The 22,868-nt window shown below is 39.4% G+C and overlaps 2 non-coding genes and 1 pseudogene across 2 annotated transcripts; 2 read left to right on the top strand and 1 right to left on the bottom strand.

The window, feature by feature from the left end:
• Positions 1–5,122: 5,122 nt before the first annotated feature.
• LOC132505569 (U6 spliceosomal RNA) lies at positions 5,123–5,229 on the top strand. The gene has a single exon (XR_009535448.1). It is a non-coding gene; the product is annotated as a U6 spliceosomal RNA (small nuclear RNA).
• Positions 5,230–6,260: 1,031 nt separating this feature from the next.
• LOC132505522 (U6 spliceosomal RNA) lies at positions 6,261–6,367 on the bottom strand. The gene has a single exon (XR_009535435.1). It is a non-coding gene; the product is annotated as a U6 spliceosomal RNA (small nuclear RNA).
• An 87-nt stretch (positions 6,368–6,454) lies between these two features.
• LOC132527998 (zinc finger MYM-type protein 2-like) lies at positions 6,455–20,664 on the top strand (annotated as a pseudogene).
• The last annotated feature ends 2,204 nt before the right edge of the window (positions 20,665–22,868 follow it).

Below are 22,868 nucleotides of genomic sequence, written 5' to 3'. Positions count from 1 at the left end.
AATTAGCCATTTGTATATCTTTTTTTGTGAAGTGTCTGTTTAAGTCTTTTGGCCACATTTTATTTGGGTTGTTCTTTTTATTGAGTTGTAAGAGTTCCTGATTTATTCTAGATACATGTCCTTTTCTGGATATCTCATTGTTAAATATTCCTGAATATTTTCTCCCAGCCTCTAGATTACCTGTTTTTTTTTTTATGGTGTCTTTTTATGAGCAAAAATTTTTAATTTTGATGAAGTCCAGTTATCAACTTTTTAATGGTTTCTGCTTTCTGTGTCCTATCTTAGAAAGCTTTGCTAACCCTAAGGTTGCAAAACTATTTTCCTATTTCCTTTAGAATCTCCATCTCTAATTAATTTTTGTGTATTTAAAAAAAAAACAACCCTGCGTTTTACCTACCTTTTTAGGAGCTCTCAGAAATGCTAGAACTCTATGTGACTCTACTGAGGTTCATTAATGAAAACTATTTGATTAAAACAAAAGCTTACTACCTAAAACAGAAAGCTGATTTTAGTTGATAAAACATGCATTCAAATAATTGAGTTATTATTTATTTTATTCAATTATTTTTCAAAAACTGAATTTTATTTTATTTTGCTTAATTTTTTTTAAAGAACTGACCACTAAAGGCAATTCTGAATCACTTGTTTTAATGGAGGACAACATGGGCATAAATCCTGGATTGGGCCATTTTATTATTGTTTTTTATGGTCACAGGCTTTTTTTTCTTCTGTTTTTTTTTTTCTTGACCACAACAATTATATTACCTTTAACTCATAAGTTATCTTCAGTGGTCTAAAAAACATAACCCAGAACATTTTGGAAGATAAAAATAAGCTGTTGAGACAATTTTTTTCCTTCCTAAGCTAGAAACAGAACACCTAGAGTTGACTGAAGTTTTTCCTCTTATTATGATCTACGTATTGATTGCCCAAGAATTTTAAAATAGTTTATAAAGATTTTCCTGGTTAAAGCTACATTAGGATTCCTCTAATGTTAAATAAAATTATAGAATAAGAAGGAGCGTGGATTCGGATTCTGAGGAAACTGAATTTGAATTCTGGCTTCCCCCAGTCCAATATTATTACCCATATGAATTTACCCAAGGTACATAATTCCTTTGAGCATCAATTTCCTCAGCTGTAGAATGGGATAATACCTACCCCTCAGAATAATTGCAAACATTAAATGCAATCTTGTATGTAAAATGCCTACCAAGTAGTTGGTGCTCAATAACTATGACCCCCCTCCTTTTCTATTTCTAATTCTTGAGTTGTCCTCTCAAGAAAAGGACACATATAAAGCTACACAAACTCCAGAAAGTAGATTTTTCTATATCAACCTATACCGTGTTTCTCAAACTAGGATCTAGAACCTCTTGGAGACTTCAGACAGATTCTCAGGGGTCAGAGGCTTTTCTACAGGATTTTCAAAAGAAACTGTTTATATTTGGATGATTATCCTAAAATATTAAAATAAGCAGAGTCTGAAACTTCTGAATAAGTTATCTTTAGCTATAACTAAGCATTGCCAAAAGATTTCAATATGAATTTGCATTTACCTTTGCCATTTCAGCTTCCTGAACTAAGGGACCATCAATGTGTCAGTGCTGTTTGGTTGGCATGTCCTACTATCTAAATGGCAGCAATGGCCAGTGTCTGCTATTATACTTATGTTGTCTGTGAAGGCAAAATTTCTATTTCCTAGTAATAACATACATATGAATAACATTTTCAATGATGAAGACTTTAGTTTCTTGTCTTTTTAATAAATCAATACTTTGATTTCTCATCAAGAAAATGACATGCCACTGAGTATTTACTATTTTGTAGAGGCTAATGAGAAATGAACAGAGGTAGACTGAATAATATTAATGATGCACTTGCACCAAGAGAAAGCCAAATGCTTTAGGACATTCTATACAAATAAAGATTTAATGGTAATTTGAATATTCTAAATTGAAAACAGAGTGGAAGCAATCATAATAAAATCTGATTTATGATCAATTTTGAAATGGTGTAAATGAGGCATTTTCAGTATCTAATTGCCTCTGTGAAATTCTGCACTCTCAAGCCTCATTCGTGGTAAACATGGCGCTGAGCCTGTTGAAAACCCACAAGGCTTGTGATGCCTGTGTCAGACTTGTTTCTCTGTAGGAACCTGTCTGCCTTGTTTTGGGGGTGAGGGTAATTTTGATTATACAGCCTCTCTGTTAATCCTTTTCTCTCTTGCCAACAATTGTTGAAATATTGTCCAAATGTCCAGATATAAACAAAACACTGTGAGAAACCTAGTTCCTTCTTTGCCTTCAACAGTCTATGAGCTCAGGGCTGAAATTGAAAAAAAAAAGTTTAAAAAGTATTTCTAGGAGTTTAAAACTAACTTCACATAATCTTGTTCTAAATTTCAGCAAAATTTGATTATGCATTTAGTGCTGATTTCAATTATACTGTTATGCCAACTCCATGTTGAAATAAGTAATACAGCTTTACAGAGTCATCAAGCAAGTATTGCTCACTGCAGAATGTTAATTAGGAGGCCTAATTTTCCGAAACTACCTTATTTCATAGAGTCTCAGCTCCCATCTATTGTGTGCTGTGTCCTGATTTCAAAAATGCTACAATATCAAAAAAGTATGTTCCAGTATCTATATAATTTGGTAGTAAACAAAGGTTCAGTTTTTTCAGAACATACTTATGGGAACTGGCATTCTCTGCATTAGTCAAAACACAGAAACAAATTAAGTATAGAACTGAACCTGAGGCTACATCTTTCCACTATCAAATCCAACAGTTGTTATTCAGTTTCAGCCAAAGACATTATCATTATCACTGCAATAAATTTGAATTGTATTGATTTGCAGTTGTGTGTTTAATTTGTAAATCTGCTTTGGTTTTAGAGTATGTAACAGCTATAAGCATGAGTTTATACCCAGTTTTATGTTTACACATATTTAAATAACAATATAATAGAAGTAATTTGGGAATACTGGGAGCCTAGAGAGAATTTATTGTTTTAAAGGGGGTCATGCATATATCACCTGTGAGAAATTCTGCTCTAGTTCTTTAACAGCTCATTGTTCAAAAGTGCCATGACTCTAAAAACATGCATTTTTGCTATTTCTGTACACATCTGATAATTTAAAGCCATTATAAAGATTTTTCCTCCAAAGGATTTGATCTTTAGTCAACTTTCAAATCTTTTTTCTGTCTGTGGTAAACATTTTTCCTCTTTTCAGAATATAAACATTTTTCCTTTTCCTGGTTTAAACATGGTCATCCAGAAGTGTAGTTGACTGAAGGAGCTTACAACTTGTTAGAGACATCGAGCTTATGTCCCAGGAACTCTGACCATCCTTCCAACTATAGATTCCTCTAATCATGTATCCTTTAACAAACTGGTTGTAAGGTTTCTAAAGAGAGTAAGAACATGAAGGGGTTTTGATATATTTCTTCAAATCATAAAATTGAACATCAATTTACTATTTCTTAATAGCTTTGAAGTCAGAAATGCTTATTGGAAAGACAGGCTATTAGAAGAAATACATCAAAGCATATTTTATTTGTAATTGGGAAACTTAACCGGCTGTCATTTTTTGCCTAATTTGGGGGGGGGGGAAGAACAGTATATTTTATTACTTTTCGAAAGCTGTGAAAGTAAAGAATTATAACTATAAACACTGAGAAAGAAAGGTTGAACAATAAATAATCCCTATAGGCTTTCTGTTCCTTTCTCTATTTTTGTTTCAGCAATACCAGAAACTCTTACATGGTTTCACACTACTTTCTTTTTGTACATCATAAAACTGGATACCAATTTTAAAACTTCTCAAAATTACTTATCTTTCACAGGTTTTTACTTCAAACTATTATGTTGTGGAAAGGATAGGACGACCATAGGAAGGAGAAAAAAGAAACAAAACTTCACTTATTCTATAAATATGCCATATTCCTTGTTGAGGGTGCCATTTTAACACAACACAGGCAAACCTGTGCCCTTCACTTCAATATATGAAGGTTTTCACCTTTGGCCCTCAGTTCACTACGTGTAAGGCTGTAACTTGAGCCAGTTAATATCAGAATGTTTTAACACTAACATTCCAGTATTTCTTGCAGATCTGTCCTGCATGTTTGTAGCATAATAGGGCTAGGGTTAGGGTGTGGGGAAGTACACTGAAGTACAAGAATGATTCTCCAGTTCAGCTCTAACAGTTTAATTCTTCGAATCCATCTCTCAGGCCGAACAGGTGCGCTTCAGCGTGTTCCAGTGGGTTGGAGGCCAGGCTAGAAGGCGGCCTAAGGGATGACACTTGTGAAGGGCGTGGTCGCCCATGCTAACTCCACTCCCATCCCAATGACGCCTGCGCAGAATGGACTCAGATCGAGACACTTGTGCTAATACTCGAAGAGCCCAGGGCGTCCTAGAGTGTGGTGCTGACCATCATATCTGAGTGGTCAGTCGTTGGGAGGAATCTCCCGGAGAGCTGGACGGTGGGCTTCGCCATTTCAGCAAAGCCTCTGGAACTGGCACAAGGCTCCTATGTCATGGGTGAAATATCGGTGACACGTTCCGTATTTTGCTGGGAGGACCCGAGCTCGATCCAGAACCGTAGTGACCCAGCGTCCTGGTTGGTGGCCCAGCAAGCCAACCGATTCGTAAACCTTAGAGACTTGGGAGAAGCGCCGCTTGTTCCATGCAGGCCGCCAGGGCCGCCTCAATCGCGCCAGCCTGGTGGCCCACTCCGCATCGCGGCCGCCTCAGAGGGCGCGTGTCCACCTCGCTGGCCGGGTCTTCGAGTGCGCCGCGCTCGCCACTCCCGGCATGCTCCGCGAGCCGAGCGCCCCCGCGGGAGGGCCCACAGCCCGGGACCTGGGGCCCGTGACGGGGCTTCTTACCCAAGGTGCCCCGGGAGCTCATTTGCATGTCCCTCCGAAAGGTGAACCCAACAGCCCTCGCGGTTTAGCAGTCATAGCACCAAATGTGCGAGCCTGCTCAGTGGTTGCGAGACATCAGATTTCCCTAAACGTTCGGCGGTGGCTGGGAAGACGCGCAATTCAGTCACCGTAAGCGAAAGAAGGGAGAAACTCCCGTGCCTTATATAGGCTGTAGGGGGAAGAGTATAGCGTGCTCGCTTCGGCAGCACATATACTAAAATTGGAACGATACAGAGAAGATTAGCATGGCCCCTGCGCAAGGATGACACGCAAATTCGTGAAGCGTTCCATATTTTGTGCTCTTCCACACCATCTGGACACCCTTTGTTCATCAGCTCCTAAAGGAAAAGCTCTGGGCCGGAAGCACAACGTCTGGCATTTAATGCTGAAATTAAGTGATTTTCACTATAGTGATTTTTCACTATAAAAATGTTCGTGTAAGGCAATGTATGAAATGTGAATGAAGCCGAGTTGCACACCTGGGAATTTACGTGCAAATATGTCGTTTCTACGTATCTTGGAAATGAGAAAATGTCAACTTGCATTTCCTTCATAGAACTTGAAAGTTCTGAAATCACCTTACTTATGGTCTGTCTCCCTTAACAACACAAACTCCAGAGGCCCAGCTCTTATTCACTATAGACTGACACATGAATCGCTCGATGAGTCCATACCAAATCATTTCTAAATTATTAAGTCACTGAATTATTGCGAAGTTAATGAATCCTTGCTAAAGGAAGTAAGCAACAGCAGTGCACAAATCTTGGGCCTACTTTGTGACATTCTTTTGTCGTTTTAGACCGGAGTTCGTACGCTCTCAGACTGAGCTACACAAAAGCAGGGACTGTTACCAAGGAGTGGTTATAACGGATGAGATCAATGTTGGCCGGTGCCTGTGGATCCTAGAGCTCCAGCACCAGTTGAAAACTGGCTAGAAGCAGCAAGCCCATTCTGATCTGCTTTCCTAAGAAGTCATTTTTATCTGATCATTTTATCACTCAAAATGCCGCTTTACCTAAATCGGGTGGATTCTGTGATGGGAAATTTAAGAGAAAAGTTAATTGCCCAAACCAAAAGCAGATTTTAACCAATCGTAACAAGCGTTCGACTGCAGACAGCAAGATTATCGAGGCAGTTTAATAATAGAAATGAGACAGGTCGGGCCACGGGCATGCCGGAAGGCCATCGAGATAGAATCGACCCTGGAAGGAAGAAGTATCCGGTGGGAGAGCCATGCAGGAGGCCTCAGAGCGGTCTCCAGAGCTGCCTCTCAAAACCCCAGTTTTTTGTGTTAATGAGCACAGGGGTCGGGACGGTGGGGAAGGGCACAAAATATGGAACGCTTCACGAATTTGCGTGTCATCCTTGCGCAGGGGCCATGCTAATCTTCTCTGTATCGTTCCAATTTTAGTATATGTGCTGCCGAAGCGAGCACGATAGGTATCTTACCCACAGCATATATAAAGCACGGTGACTCTCGACTCTTAAACTTACGGTGCCTGAACTGAGAGTCTTCCCGGCGATGGCCGAACGTTTAGGAAATTTGATGTCGAGCCCCACTCATGAGGCTCGCATATTTGGTGCTGTAGTCGCTAGACTGCGACGATCTGTCGAGTTCATCTTTCGGAGCGACATGCAAATGAGGGCCCGGGGCACCTTGGGTAAGTGGCTCCGTCGCGGGTCCCAGGTCTGGGACGTTGGGTCCTCTCGCCGGGGCGCTCGGCCCGCGGAGCATGCCGGGAGTGGCGAGCGCGGCGGCCTGCCTTGCGCGCGGCGGCGTGCCCTGCGCGCGGCGCCCTCGAGGACGCGGCGAACGAGCGGGACCCGCGTGGTGCGTGAGGCTGCCGTGATGCGGAGTGAGCCGCCCGGGTTGGTGCAGCACTTCAGAGGACGTCGTTTCCCACTTAAACTTCCTTTGATGAGTACTTGGAAAAAAAAAAAAAGTAATCACCCAGCCATTATCACACCTCGAAGAGTTAAGGTAATTCCTTAATGTCACCTAATATTCACTCTACGTTCCAATTTCCTTGTTTTAAAGTTGCCTTTTATTGGTGGTTTGTCGTAAGGATCCAAACGAGGTTCAGTCCTCCCACATGGTGTTTGGTTGCTGTGCCTCTTAGGTCTCTATTAATCTCCTAAAGCCCCCTCTCCACTCCCGCTCTCCCCCCACCGCCGTTTCTCTTCACGCTCTTGATTTGTTGAGGAAACCGGATACTTGCACCATGAAACGTCACATTTCTTTCATTTGGCTTATGTATTACTGATGATGTCGTTTAACTTGTTTCTCTATCCTCCATGTTTCTTGAAAGTTTGTAGTTAGATCTAAAGCCATAATTAGGTCCTGGTTTAATTTATTTCTTAAGCTTTAGAGCCCCATTGGTAGGGCGTATCCTACCTATTGCATCTCAACATAAGGCAGGTAATGTCCGGCTGCACCAGTGGGTTCAGGTGAGGTCAGTAGCCTGATCCCTCCATTATCAAGTTTCTCATACATCTTTCACTTAAAGATTTTAGAATACACTGATGAACGTTGCCCAGGTAGAGGGTCTGGCGGTCTGTTTGTTGGTTTGTTTTTAACCCTTGGCTCATGAGCTATAAGGATGTAAACCCAAGGCCCTTGATGTCCAACTTCTGTACCCCAAGGAAGAAATTGAGAGAAAAAGACCAGGAAAAGAAATGAAGGAAGAGTGTCGTTGGTCGTTCAGTCCTTTCCGTGATTTGGTTACATGAGCTAACAAATTGCCTTTCTTGCTTAGGCTGGATTGGAGCCCAGTTTCTGTCTCCTCACTGCTAAGAGGCTCTTATGGAGCCAGCAACGGGTCTCCAGACACCACCTCCCTCACACAGTCTGCTTTTCTTTAGCTACACTTTTCTTGTGTAGAATCAATTGGATAAGAAAAATAGTCCCACCCACCCATATCACTATTTGAAGGCAGGCTGTTTCTTTTCTGGATATTTTCTGAATGTTTTCTGTCAGGCTATATATTTATTGAAGGCCTCACCTAGGAGGACAGTTGCTGGAGGTGTTCAAATTAACATCTTAGATTTCCTTACTCTGTTCTCTCCTTTTTGTTACACAGTTGTCTTTTTTTTCCCCAAAAAACTCTTGTGTTCTCCTACTCTTCTCCTCCTGTTTCTTCTTTCTCTATCCTGTCCCTCCTCCCAGCTACATCGAATACCTCACTAACTGAGCATATTTACCCAGTTCACCTCATGCCTTTGTAATCACCCTCATGTTTTCACACTACACATTTGCAGCATTGAAACCCTATTAGCTTCTGCCAAACTACAAAATATTTAAGATCCCATATTTAGATTTTGACGAAAACAATTCCTGTTCTTATCACCAGTTAAGTATGTGTAAGTCTCCAATCGCTTTTTTACGGGGAGATAGTGATCTTTAAACACGTCTTTTGGAGGTCATATAAGAACGTTCTGAGGAAGGTGGCTTTTTAGTTAGATAATCTTTTGTATCTTAAGATCTCACATGAGGAGTCTCACTAGGCATTTTTTAATAAACAGACTTTAGAAAAGGTTGATTTAAAGGATTTTTCTCAACTTATCCGATTTTTTAACAAGAAAAAAGCGTTTTATTTTTATATTCTGGAACATTTGGACTCTGTTACCAATAAATGCTGTCATCATAATAATTCTAACCATTTACATTAGCAGTGGAATAAAACAATCATCTATGTTTTCTTAGTGGTATGTAAAACTGGTGCATCTTACAATCAGTGGCATTATAGATCCAAAGAGATGGAAAATCTCATTTTTCAGAGAAGGAAACTGAGGCTGAGGTAAGTGTGTAGTGATTTCCCTGGGCAGTACTGGTACTGGTCCTACCATCTTCTGAGGCCAAATTCATTTCTCTTCCTTCTGTACCGCTTGTAGTATTACTAGGTCATACTCTTTGCAATAGCTTAGAAAAGAATAAAGACTTCAAGCCTGTCATTTTACAAACACATTTCTGAGTCCTGCTCATTTTACTGCAACAACAGGATAGTACACACTGATAAGCGGAAAATCTACCTTATTCTTTTTCTTTTTATTCACCGAAAGGGAACATTCAGTGATGTGACTCAGTTGAAACAGGCAAAACCCACAAGTCATTTCCTCTTTAGGAATTTTGCTCTAATTAAAATGAAGAGGAAGCTCAACCAAAATGCTCACATCTTCTTGAACAGGGAACAGATGAGTCACTTAGAACCACAGTATCAGTGACCAGCTTTACCTGGTGTGAAATTGGTGAACTTCAGCTGAGGAACAGAGGTTAGCAACCTGGGCTGCAGTTTGTAATCACCATGAGAGCTTTTTAAAATATCAGTGCCAGAGCCCTCCCCTGAAGGTTCTGATTTAATTGTTCTCCATTTCTCTGAGTCGCTCTACTGAAGAAGCTCGTTGGAGTTCCCCACTAGCCCCCTTCCTTTATTATTCCTTCCCTTTTATGGCCATTCCCCCTTCCCTCATGTTGCACCCATTGACTCCCCAGGACACCTCCTAAATATCCCACCTAAAAAGAACTCCGAGGACCTTTCAGAACTTACTAGTCCTGGGTTTCATCTTTTCAGGGCTCTTCTGGCTAACTCCATAAACTAAAAGGGGATAGAGCAGGGTTTCCCAAACTTGCCTAGAGATAGATTCCCAGAGGATTGGCCAGTGCCAAGGCAAAGGATGATACAGCATATCTCCCAGATGACCTATCTGTGGCTTAAAGGCTACTTTTACTGAAATGAGAAAGTCACTGTGGTAAGGTTGGTGTGAGATATTTTTGTGCATGGAGCCCTTTCATAGCAACCAGTTCCTTTAATTTGTAGTAGCAGATAAATCTCATGTTTTGTTTTATGGGGAGAGTGGGAAGGGGGAAGAGGGGAAAGCATGCACAAGAGACTTATCAGAGATGAGCTTCCTTAATTTCTTGTCCTTATTACAGATTTGCTTATATTCACATACATCCCTGTTTCTTCTGTTTTCATGGGTGAGGTGTCTCTTGTATGGGAAAAATTTGTGCCCAGGTGGACAACTGCATTATCTAGAATCTAGACAATCCCCCAGGGTTATCTGATTAGGGTTATCTGATTCCAAATCTATGGAAACTATCTTAAAACTCTGTAAATTGTAGATAACTGATAGCAATACAAAATAATTCTTGTTTATAGACATGCAAAATCTATCCTTACCAGTAGAGGTTCAGTTGACTTCTCTCTACCACTGTGGAAGAAGCTTGTTTTGCTTCCATTTACAGATTCATTTCAACATTCCTTTACTCTATATAAGTTTGTGGGTTTTGATTTCTCCTTTGAGCTGGTTACAATGTCTACCTTGTTTCTTCATTGATTAATACATTCAATACAATCTTTAACACATGTTCATTTTATATCTGTATGAGAGGCATGATTTTTACCTTTTTTTCCCCAAATGTCTTTTAACAGTTCGGAGGTCTTCTACTGAGTTGCCCGATGGATTCACCTAACAAAACTAGGTATAGTTCTGACCAGAGAAATGCAGCTCATGGGTTGCTTAACGCCCAGACACATCTTTTTTTTGGCTCTCAAAATGACAACTTCACTTTGCACTCTGTTTTTCTAGTTTTAATATTGTTCTCTATTAATTTTGTGGTTTGTCTTTGTTGTGCTTACAGCAATGTCATTGCCCACTCTTGGTAGCAACGATTAGGAATTTGGTGTTATGTTCTGACCAGAACATGTGAACGGATTAATGATTTGTAGAGCTCTTTTCTCTGTTGGGTGAGAGACAACAGAGAAACTAGTTTGTTAGTCTTGTTTGTTTGCTTATTCATTTATTTGGGCTCAAATAAGTTAAGAATGTTGTATTCCACCAAGAAGGAGAACAGCTCTTTGATATATGAACCAGTAAATTTTTTGTGCTTCTGTGTTTACTATTAACTCATGACTGAAATTTTAAAATTGAAATGATAAACTCTGTGTCTGTATGTCTATATGTCTGTAATTCCAAAAGGTCTTTACGTCTCATTGTATGGATGTGTAACGCTTTCCTGAGTCCAGATGGTATTATTAGATTATAAAATTTCCTAAATTAAAGAAGTCCTGTTCTGATTGACTTATGAGATAAATAAGTGCTTATTTAAATATAATATTCCTGTAATTCTCAGAAAATAAGGAGGTTGAATTTCTGAGATTTAAAATGTGCCAGATTTAAAAACTATTTTAAAAGAAATCAGCTCAGAATCATTTAAAGAATTCAAGTTCCCATAATTTAGGTAAATCTTTGGCAAACTAGACTTTGTTAATGGTAAGATCCTTGAGGCAGTGCATCAGGATGGGCTTCAGACATTTCTTTAACAGAAAGAAGGTCAGGCTCTTCTTCTGAGAGCAGAGCAGGAAGAAACAAGGATGAGAGCAGATGCAGGTGTGCTTTCAGGGGTGTGTATGGAGTGGGAATATACAGGGAGATGCTTGATGGATTTCAAGTCTGATGGATTCTCTTTTTAAGAATCTAGGAGGTGAGGGAGCCTGCTGAGGATGAAGGGCTAGGTTTGGGTAGAAGGCCTGAGGAGGGTAGCAAAGGCTTAGGAACGTATTTCACAAAGTGGAGGAGCTAAGTCACTGATGTACTTTGAGGCGATTTTCGTGGGTACATAGGCAGAGTTGTTTTTTAAAAGTTTAATAGTTATGAGTTTATTTTAATGCAGAGGGTGTTTTTTCATTTTAATAGTTTTGTTTTTAAATGTGTATTAGAAATAAACAATTAGCATATCAAACCTAATATTTTATGGATATTACTTATAAAGCAAAAGTACTGTTTAAAAATTAAGTTAGGGCTTCCCTGGTGGCGAAGTGGTTGAGAGTCCGCCTGCCGATGCAGGGGACACGGGTTCGTGCCCTGGTCCGGGAAGATCCCACATGCCGCGGAGTGGCTGGGCCCATGAGCCATGGCTGCTGAGCCTGCACGTCCGGAGCCTGTGCTCTGCAACGGGAGAGGCCACAACAGTGAGAGGCCCACGTACCGCAAAAAAAAAAAAAAAAAAAAAAAAAATTAATTTGAAGAAAGGGATTCAGTTACTATTACCTCAGGTGCTACTTTGATATGGCAAAAATCCCAAAGGTGGTACTCAAAAATTTGGGAAAGTTTGATTTAAGTAAGATATCCAATAGGGCACTTGGGAAAAGAGGAACAATGTGTGTAAAAAGACTGGTGAGTGGTGCTGAGACCGTAGCCACCTGAAATCACAGCTTTTAGCACTGGCTCAGACCATAATTCTTCCCTGAAAAGCCCTCATGCTTTCATGGGGATGTTGCCAGTAACCGCTGAAAAAATAGGATTTGTCAGAATCAAGATAAGCAACATAAACTGAAGAGTAAAACAGTACATTTTTTTTTCTTTTTGGTTTAAAACAACAAATTTGGATTAAGAGCTCTGGTTAAAGGAGCTCCAGAGACGGGCGCGAGCCGCGGCTAACAGTGCGTACCCCAGAGATGGGCATGAGGCGCTAAGGCTGCTGCTGCCACCACCAAGAAGCCTGTGTGCGAGCACAGGTCACTATCCACACCTCCCCTCCCGGGAGCATGAGCAGCCCGCCACTGCCAGGGTCCCGGGATACAGGGACAACTTCCCTGGGAGAATATGCGGCGCACCTCACGCTGGTGCAACGTCCCGCTGGCCTCTTCCGCCACAGGCTCGCCCCGCACACCATGCCCCTCCCTCCCCCCGGCCTGAGTGAACCAGAGCCCCTGAATCAGCGGCTCCTTTAACCCCATCCTGTCTGAGAGAAGAACAGACGCCCTCCGGTGACCTACATGCAGGAGCGGGTCCAAATTGAAAGCTGAACCCCGGGAGCTGTGCAAACTAAGAAGAGAAAGGGAAATCTCTCCCAGCAGCCTCAGAAGCAGCGGATTAAAGCTCCATAATCAACTTGATATACCCTGCATCGGTGCAATACCTGAATAGACAACGAATCATCCCAAATTGAGGAGGTGGACTTTGAGAGCAAGATTTATTATTTTTTCCCCTTTTCCTCTTTCTTTGAGTGTGTATGTGTATGCTTCTGTGTGAGATTTTGTTTGTATAGCTTTGCTTTCACCATTTCTCCTAGGGTCCTCTCTGTCCAGTTTTTTTTTTTTTTTACTTAAAAAAATTTTTTTTCTTAATAATTTTTAATTTTTCATTTTAATAACTTTATTTTATCTTATTTTATATTCTTTTATCCTCTTTCTTTCTTTCTTTCTTTCTACTTTTTCTCCTTTTTATTCTGAGCCGTGTGGATGAAAACTCTTGGTGCTACAGCCAGGAGTCAGTGCTGTGCCTCTGAGGTGGGAGAGCCAACTTCAGGACACTGGTCCACAAGAGACCTCCCAGCTCCACGTAATATCAAACGGCAAAAATCTCCCAGAGATCTCCATCTCAACACCAACACCCAGCCTCACTAAACGACCAGCAAACTACAGTGCTGGACACCCTATGCCAAACGACTAGCAAGACAGGAACACAACCCCACCCATTAGCGGAGAGGCTGCCTAAAATCATAATAAGACAACAAACACCCCAAAACACACCACCAGATGTGGACCTGCCGACCAGAAAGACAAGATCCAGCCTCATCCAACAGAACACAGGCACCAGTACCCTCCACCAGGAAGCCTACACAACCCACTGAACCAACTTTAGCCATTGGGGATAGACACCAAAAACAATGGGAAATACGAACTTGCAGCCTGCAAAAAGGAGACTCCAAACACAGTAAGACAAGCAAAATGAGAAGACAGAAAAACACACAGCAGATGAAGGAGCAAGAAAAAAACCCACCAGACCTAACAAATGAAGAGGAAATAGGCAGTCTACCTGAAAAAGAATTCAGAATAGTGATAGTAAAGATGATCCAAAATCTTGGAAATAGAAGAGGGAATATGCAAGAAACATTTAACAAGGACCTAGAAGAACTAAAGAGGAAACAAGCAACGATGAACAACACAATAAATGAAATTAACAGCACTCTAGAAGGGATCAATAGCAGAATAACTGAGGCAGAACGACGGACAAGTGACCTGGAAGATAAAATAGTGGAAATAACTACTGCAGGGCAGAATAAAGAAAAAAGAATGAAAAGAACTGAGGAAGTCTCAGAGACCGCTGGGACGACAATAAATGCACCAATATTCGAATTATAGGGGTCCCAGAAGAAGAAGAGAAAAAGAAAGGGACTGAGAAAATATTTGAAGAGATTATAGTTGAACTTCCCTAATATGGGAAAGGAAATAGTTAATCAAGTTCAGGAAGCACAGAGAGTCCCATACAGGATAAATCCAAGGAGAAACACGCCAAGACACATATTACTCAAACTGTCAAAAATTAAATACAAAGAAAACATATTAAAAGCAGCAAGGGAAAAACAACAAATAACACACAAGGGAATCCCCATAAGGTTAAGAGCTGATCTTTCAGCAGAAACTCTGCAAGCCAGAAGGGAGTGGCCGGACATATTTAAAGTGATGAAGGAGAAAAACCTACAACCAAGATTACTCTATCCAGCAGGGATTTCATTCAGATTTTTTTTTTTTTTTTTTCCGGTACATGGGCCTCTCAGTGTTGTGGCCTCTCCCGTTGCGGAGCACAGGCTCTGGACGCGCAGGCTCAGCAGCCATGGCTCACAGGCCCAGCTGCTCCGCAGCATGTGGGATCTTCCCAGACCGGGGCATGAACCCATGTCCCCCGCATCGGCAGGTGGACTCTCAACCACTGCGCCACCAGGGAAGCCCTCTCTTTCAGATTTGATGGAGAAATTAAAACCTCTACAGACAAGCAAAAGCTGAGAGAGTTCAGCACCACCAAACCAGCTTTACAACAAATGCTAAAGGAACTTCTCTAGGCAAGAAACACAAGAGAAGGAAAAGACCTACAATAACAAACCCAAAACAATTAAGAAAATGGGAATAGGAACGTACATATCGATAATTACCTTAAATGTAAATGGATTAAATGCTCCCACCAAAAGACACAGACTAGCTGAATGGATACAAAAACAAGACCCATATATATGCTGTATACAAGAGACCCACTGCAGACCTAGGGGCACATACAGACTGAAAGTGAGGGGATGAGAAAAGATATTCCATGCAAATGGAAATCAAAAGAAAGATGGACTAGCAATTCTCATATCAGACAAAACTGACTTTAAAATAAAGACTATTACAAGAGACAAAGAAGGACACTACATAATGATCAAGGGATCGATCCAAGAAGAAGATATAACAATTGTAAATATTTATGCACCCAACATAGGAGCACCTCAATAGATAAGGCAAATACTAACAGCCATTTAAGGGGAAATTGACAGTAACACAATCACAGTAGGGGACATTAACACCCCACTTTCACCAATGGACAGATCATCCAAAATGAAAATAAATAAGGAAACACAAGCTTTAAATGATACATTAAACAAGATGGACTTCATTGATATTTATAGGACATTCCATCCAAAAACATAGAATACACATTTTTCTCAAGTGCTCATGGAACATTCTCCAGGCTAGATCATATCTTGGGTCACAAATCAAGCCTTGGTAAATTTAAGAAAATTGAAATTGTATCAAGTATCTTTCCCGACCACAACGCTATCAGACCAGATATTAATTACAGGAAAAGATCTGTAAAAAATACAAACACGTGGAGTCTAAACAATACACTACTTAATAATGAAGTGATCACTGAAGAAATCAAAGAGGAAATCAAAAAATACCTAGAAAAAAATGACAATGGAGACACAACAACCCAAAACCTATGGGATGCAGCAAAAGCAGTTCTAAGAAGGAAGTTTATAGTAATAAAATCCTAACTTAAGAAACAGGAAACATCTCGAATAAACAACCTAAACTTGCACCTAAAGCAATTAGAGAAAGAAGAACAAAAAAACCCCAAAGTTAGCAGAAGGAAAGAAATCATAAAGATGAGATCAGAAATAAATGAAAAAGAAATGAAGGAAATGATAGCAAAGATCAATAAAACTAAAGGCTGGTTCTTTGAGAAGATAAACAAAATTGATAAACCTTTAGCCAGACTCATCAAGAGAAAATGGGAGAAGACTCAAATCAATAGAATTAGAAATGAAAAAGGAGAAGTAACAACTGACACTGCAGAAATACGAAAAATCACGAGAGATTATTACAAGCAACTCTATGCCAATAAAATGGACAACCTGGAAGAAATGGACAAATTCTTAGAAATGCACAACCTGCCAAGACTGAATGAGGATGAAATAGAAAATATTAACAGGCCAATCACAAGCACTGAAATTGAAACTGTGATAAAAAATCTTCCAACAAACAAAAGCCCAGTACCAGATGGCTTCACAGGAGAATTCTATCAAACATTTAGAGAAGATCTAACACCTATTCTTCTCAAACTCTTCCAAAATATAGCAGAGGGAGGAACACTCCCAAACTCCTTCTACGAGGCCACCAACACCCTGACACCAAAACCAGACAAGGATGTCACAAGGAAAGAAAGCTACAGGCCAATATCACTGATGAACATAGATGCAAAAATCCTCCACAAAATACTAGCAAAGAGAACCCAACAGCACATTAAAAGGATCATACACCATGATCAAGTGGGGTTTATTCCAGGAATGCAAGGATTCTTCAATATATGCAAATCAAACAACGTGATACACCATATTAACAAATTGAAGGAGAAAAACCATATGATCATCTCAATAGATGCAGAGAAAGCTTTCAACAAAATTCAACACCCATTTATGATAAAAACTCTCCAGAAAGTAGGCATAGAGGGAACTTTCCTCAACATAATAAAGCCCATATATGACAAACCCACAGACAACATCATCCTCAATGGTGAAAAACTGAAGGCATTTCCACTAAGATCAGGAACAAGACAAGGTTGCCCACTCTCACCACTCTTGTTCAACATAGTTTTGGAAGTTTTAGCCACTGCAATCAGAGAAGAAAAGGAACTAAAAGGAATCCAAATTGGAAAAGAAGAAGTAAAGCTGTCACTGTTTGCAGATGACATGATGCTATACATAGAAAATCCTAAAGATGCTACCAGAAAACTACTAGAGCTAATCAATGAATTTAGTAAAGTAGCAGGATACAAAATTAATGCACAGAAATCTCTGGCATTCCTATACACTAATGATGAAAAATCTGAAAGTGAAATTAAGAAAACACTCCCATTTACCATTGCAACAAAAAGAATAAAATACCTAGGAATAAACCTACCTAAGGAGACAAAAGACCTGTATGCAGAAAATTATAAGACACTGATGAAAGAAATTAAAGATGATACAAAATAGATGGAGAGATATACCGTGTTATTGGATTGAAGAATCAACATTGTGAAAATGACTCTACTCCCCAAAGCAATCTACAGATTCAATGCAATCCCTATCAAACTATGACTGGTATTTTTCACAGAACTAGAACAAAAAATTTCACAATTTGTATGGAAACGCAAAAGACCCCGAATAGCCAAAGCAATCTTGAAAACGAAAAATGGAGCTGGAGGAATCAGGCTCCCTGACTTCTGACTATACTACAAAGCTACAGTAATCAAGACAGTATGGTACTGGCACAAAAACAGAAAGATAGATCAATGGAACAGGATAGAAAGCCCAGAGATAAACCCACGCACATATGGTCACCTTATCTTTGATAAAGGAGGCAGGAATGTACAGTGCAGAAAGGACAGCCTCTTCAATAAGTGCTGCTGGGAAAACTGGACAGGGACATGTAAAAGTATGAGATTAGAATACTCCCTAACACCATCCACAAAAATAAGCTGAAAATGGGTTATAGATCTAAATGTAAGGCCAGAAACTATCAAACTCTTAGAGGAAAACATAGGCAGAACACTGTGTGACATAAATCACAGCAAGATCCTTTCTGACCCACCTCCTAGAGAAATGGAAATAAAAGCAAAAATAAACAAATGGGACCTAATGAAACGTAAAAGCTTTTGCACAGCAAAGGAAACCATAAACAAGACCAAAAGACAACCCTCAGAATGGGAGAAAATATTTGCAAATGAAGCAACTGACAAAGGATTAATCTCCAAGATTTACAAGCAGCTCATGCAGCTCAATAACAAGATAACAAACAACCCAATCCAAAAACGGGCAGAAGACCTAAATAGACATTTCTCCAAAGAAGATATACAGATTGCCAACAAACACATGAAAGAATGCTCAACATCATTTATCATTAGAGAAATGCAAGTCAAAACTACAATGAGATATCATCTCAGAACGGTCAGAATGGCCATCATCAAAAAATCTAGAAACAATAAATGCTGGAGAGGGTGTGGAGAAAAGGGAACACTCTTGCACTGCTGGTGGAAATGTGAAGTGGTACAGCTACTATGGAGAACAGTATGGAGGTTCCTCAAAAAACAACAAATAGAACTACCATATGACCCAGCAATCCCACTACTGGGCATATACCCTGAGAAAACCATAATTCAAAAAGAGTCATGTACCAAAATGTTCATTGCAGCTCTATTTGCAATAGCCAGGAGATGGAAGCAACCTAAGTGTTCATCATCGGATGAATGGATAAAGAAGATGTGGCACATATATACAATGGAATATTACTCAGCCATAAAAAGAAAAGAAATTGAGTTATTTGTAGTGAGGTGGATGGACGTAGAGTTTGTCATACAGAGTGAAGTAAGTCAGAAAGAGAGAGACAAATACCATATGCTAACACATATATATTGAATCTAAGAAAAAAAAATGTCATGAAGAACTTAGGGGTAGGACGGGAATAAAGACACAGACCTACTAGAGAATGGACTTGAGGATTTGGGGATGGGGAAGGGTAAGGTGTGACAAAGTGAGAGAGTGACATGGACATATATACACTACGAAACATAAAACAGATAGCTAGTGGGAAGCAGCCGCATAGCACAGGGAGTACAGCTCTGTGCTTTGTGACCACCTAGAGGGGTGGGATAGGGAGGGTGGGAGGGAGAGAGATGCAAGAGGGAAGAGATAGGGGAACATATGTATATGTATAACTGATTCACTTTGTTATAAAGCAGAAACTAACACACCATTGTAAAGCAATTATATTCCAATAGAGATGTAAAAAAAATAAAAATAACAAATTTATTATTCTGCAATTCTGGAGGTCATCAGAAGTCTGACATGGATCTCACTGAGCTAAATCTGTTGGCATGGCTGACTTCTTTTCTGGAAGTTCTAGGGAAGAAGAATCTGTTTCTTCACCTTTTCAGCTTCTAGAGGTCACCTGCATTTTGTGGCCTGTGGCCCCATCCATCATCAAAGCCAGCAATGCCATCTGAGTCCTTCTGCTGCCATCTCTCTGATTCTCTCCTGCCTCCTTATTCGCCCAGTCGATTCTTGAATTCAGAAATTCCTGCCCATCTTGTTGGGCTTAATGCATATGGGGGAGGAGAGGACAACATATATAACTATGATAGGGCATAGTACAGTCGTAAACTCTTGCTATGGAAACAGGTGAGAGTTGCTAACCAGGAGAGCTAGAGAAGATACTTTTGAGGTGACATTTCACCAGGTGGGCAGGGTTGATGAGAAGCCAAGGGAAGTCACACCATAAAAGCTCAGAGGTGTGGAAGGGCATGATGAGGAGAGGGTGTATGAGATGATCCAAAAGGCCTAACTCAGATGAAGTCTTCCTACCCTTGATGGCTGAATGTTCTTCTAGTCACTAGAGCACTGCATTTTTACTCAAATTATAAAACATCCTTTTTAAACTGTGATACCCTTTCTAGGAGGGCTAAGGCAGGAAGCTGTTATCATTGCTTGGGTTTATTTTTAACCCAATCTGTGTGTTAAAAATAACTGTGAGTGTGGGTCCAGAATAGAGGAGGGAACTTTCCATAAGAGCAGCCAAGTATCTGGAACCTGTTGTTGCCTGTGTGGAGTGTTCTAAGGGGATGTCCTGGGAAAGCAGAGGCCACTCATTAATTAGGGAGGGAAATGAGCGGTTTCTCAGACGGGCTGACTCAATGAGGACCATTCACATATTCATTCATTAAATATCTGTGTCTAGTCTCATGAATGTAGGAAATTCATTTAGTGGTCCACCTAATCCTTTACTTTCTAGGTCTAATAAATTTCAGAAGTCATCAGTGGAAGATGATGATGATGTTTTTATCGAACCTGTACAGCTTCCCAACCTTCTGCACTAGTGGTAGCTGATCAAAGAACCATAACATTTATATCATCAAAAAATTAGGAGCTGCAATGAAATGATTCCACAATTCTTCCTTCCTCAGAAGAATTGGCTTCTCAGAAGGGACGTGTGAGATAATTGTCGTTGGTGATGAAGAGGACATGGAAACAAATCAAGGGCGAGAGAAAAATTCCTCCAATTTTATTGAATGGCAATCTCCTGAAACTAAAACTAGAACCCATGCTGTGGATTTCTCCACTTCCAGTTTTTCAAGAAGACCAAGACTGCAGTAGGACCTTTTAATACTGGTAGAATGAATGTGGCAGGAGACTATTTCAAAATGTAGATTCTGCAACTCATCATAAACCTGATTCTTGGATCTCCCAGTCAGCATCATTTCCCTGTAATCAGAATCAGCCAGAGGTAGAGTCCTTATCACCAGCAGCCTTGCTTCCTAAACAGATTTTCCAGTCTTCTGCGCATTAAACCAGTTAAAGTCTCTTGCGCAAACTGCAAAAAAAGAAGGGATAGATTAATAAAAATAGCTATGTCTTCTCTGATTTATCAGTGTTACATATAATGCAAGTATACATTTTTTTTTATACTTGGGTATGTTTTTTCTAAACTTATACATGTTTACAGGTCAAGTAAGCTAGCATTACTTCAATTTAATGCTTTGCTTATGAAAAATATAAATTTGTGTTTTTTTTTTCTTTTTTAAAAAATTTTATTGAAATATAGTTGATTTACAATGTTGTGTTAATTTCTTCTGTACAGCAAAGTGACTCAGTTATACATATATAGTCCTTTTCATATTCTTTCCCATTGTGGTTTATCACAGGATGTTGAGTATATTTCCCTATGCTATATACAGTAGGACCTTGTTTATCCATACTATACATAATAGTTTGCATCTGCTAATCCCAAACTTCCAATCCACCCCTCCCCCACCCCTCTCCCCCTTGGCAACCACAAGTCTGCTGTCTATGTCTGTGAGTCTGTTTAGTAGATAATAAATTTGTGTTTGACCAAATTAAATCCTTATTCTGATGTACTTTGTTTAATTAGTAATTATATCAGCTTAAAGATAAATTTCCAAGATCTAGGTAAGTTAAATCTTGGATTGGCATTAGATTGGGTTAATTAATGGAAAATCACTGGATACCTAGGTCATTTGCAAGTAAGATCGAACACTAAAGTATTAATTATTAAGCATAATTTAAATTTTATATACCTTAGCTTCTTATTTTTATATACTACAGAAAAATCATATCTTTGGTTCATGTTAATGAACACGTTCATTTCTATCATTTTGAGAAGTTGTATATGGAATATTAGTGACTGTAGAAAGTTGTGTTATGTGAATTCTTGAGCTCTGCTAGTCTGATAAAATGCTGGGGTGTGACAGTTCACATTATCCACGCCCCCAGTCTTCTATGCAAAATAGAAGTTATTTTGGTTTAAAGTTATAATTATTATAAATGGTTGAGACTACACTGAGAAGCAATATTTTCAGAGAATTATAACTGTGTACATGCTTCTGTGTTTTCAGGAAAAGACTAGTTTTGTCCTGAAGCAGCAGCATGAAGTTTTTCATAATATTACCTTGTTTTTCTTTTAATCTCTCTAGTATCTGTAATGAGGTCTCCTCTTTTGTTCCTGATGTTGGTAACTTGTGTTTTCTCTCCTATTTTCTTGATTTGTCTGGCTAGAATTTTATTAATTTTGTTGTATTTTGCCAAAAACTCCCACCAGTTTTGGTTTCTTTTTTTTTTTTCTATTGCTTGTTCATTTCTATGTTAATTTCTACTCTTTATTTCCTTCCTTATATTTACTTTAGCTTTAATATACTCTTCTTTCTCTTGTTTCTTATAGTGGAAATTTGGATTATTAATTTTAGACCTTCTTTTCTAATAGAAGCATTTAAATTTGCTTCTAGGCAATTTTAGCTGCTGTAGCTGTACCCCACACGTTTTTTTTTTTAAATTTTATTTAAGTATGGTTGATTTACGATGTTAATTTCTGCCGTACAGCAAAGTGACTCAGTTATACACATATATATTCTTTTTCATATTCTTTTCCATTATGGTTTATCACAGGGTAGTGTATATAGTTCCCTGTGTTATACAGTAGTGTATATCCATATGCTATACAAGTGTATGGATAATCCATACAAGTTATTGTTTATCCATCCTATATATACTAGTTTGCATCTGCTAATCCCAAACTCCCAATCCTTCCCTTCCCCATTCCCCTCCCCCTCCCCCTTGGCAACCATAAGTCTGTTCTCTTTGTCTGTGGGTCTGTTTCATAGATTTGTTCATTTGTGTTGTATTTTAGATTCTACATATAAGTGATATCATATGCTATTTGTCTTTCTCTTTCTGACTTACTTCGTTTAGTATGATAATCTCTAGGTCTATCCATGTTGCTGAAAATGGCATTATTTCATTCTTTTTTATGGCTAATAGCCCATTGTATATATACACCACATCTTTATCCATTCATCTGTCGATGGACATTTTGGTTGTTTCTGTGTCTTGGCTATTGTAAATAGTGTTTCTGTGAACATAGCGGTGCATTTATCTTTTTGAGTTATAGTTTTGTCTGGGTATATGTCCAGGAGTGGGATTGTTGGATCATATGGCAACTCTATTTTTAGCTTTTTGAGGAACCTACATACTGTTTTCCATAATGGCTGCATCAATTTACATTCCACTAACAGTGTAAGAGGGTTCCCTTTTCTCCACACCCTCTCCACCATTTATTATTTGTAGACTTTTT

Source organism: Lagenorhynchus albirostris, chromosome 1 (genome assembly GCF_949774975.1).
Source record: "Lagenorhynchus albirostris chromosome 1, mLagAlb1.1, whole genome shotgun sequence".
NCBI lineage: Eukaryota > Metazoa > Chordata > Mammalia > Artiodactyla > Delphinidae > Lagenorhynchus > Lagenorhynchus albirostris.
This window is presented reverse-complemented; position numbering and strand designations above follow the sequence as displayed.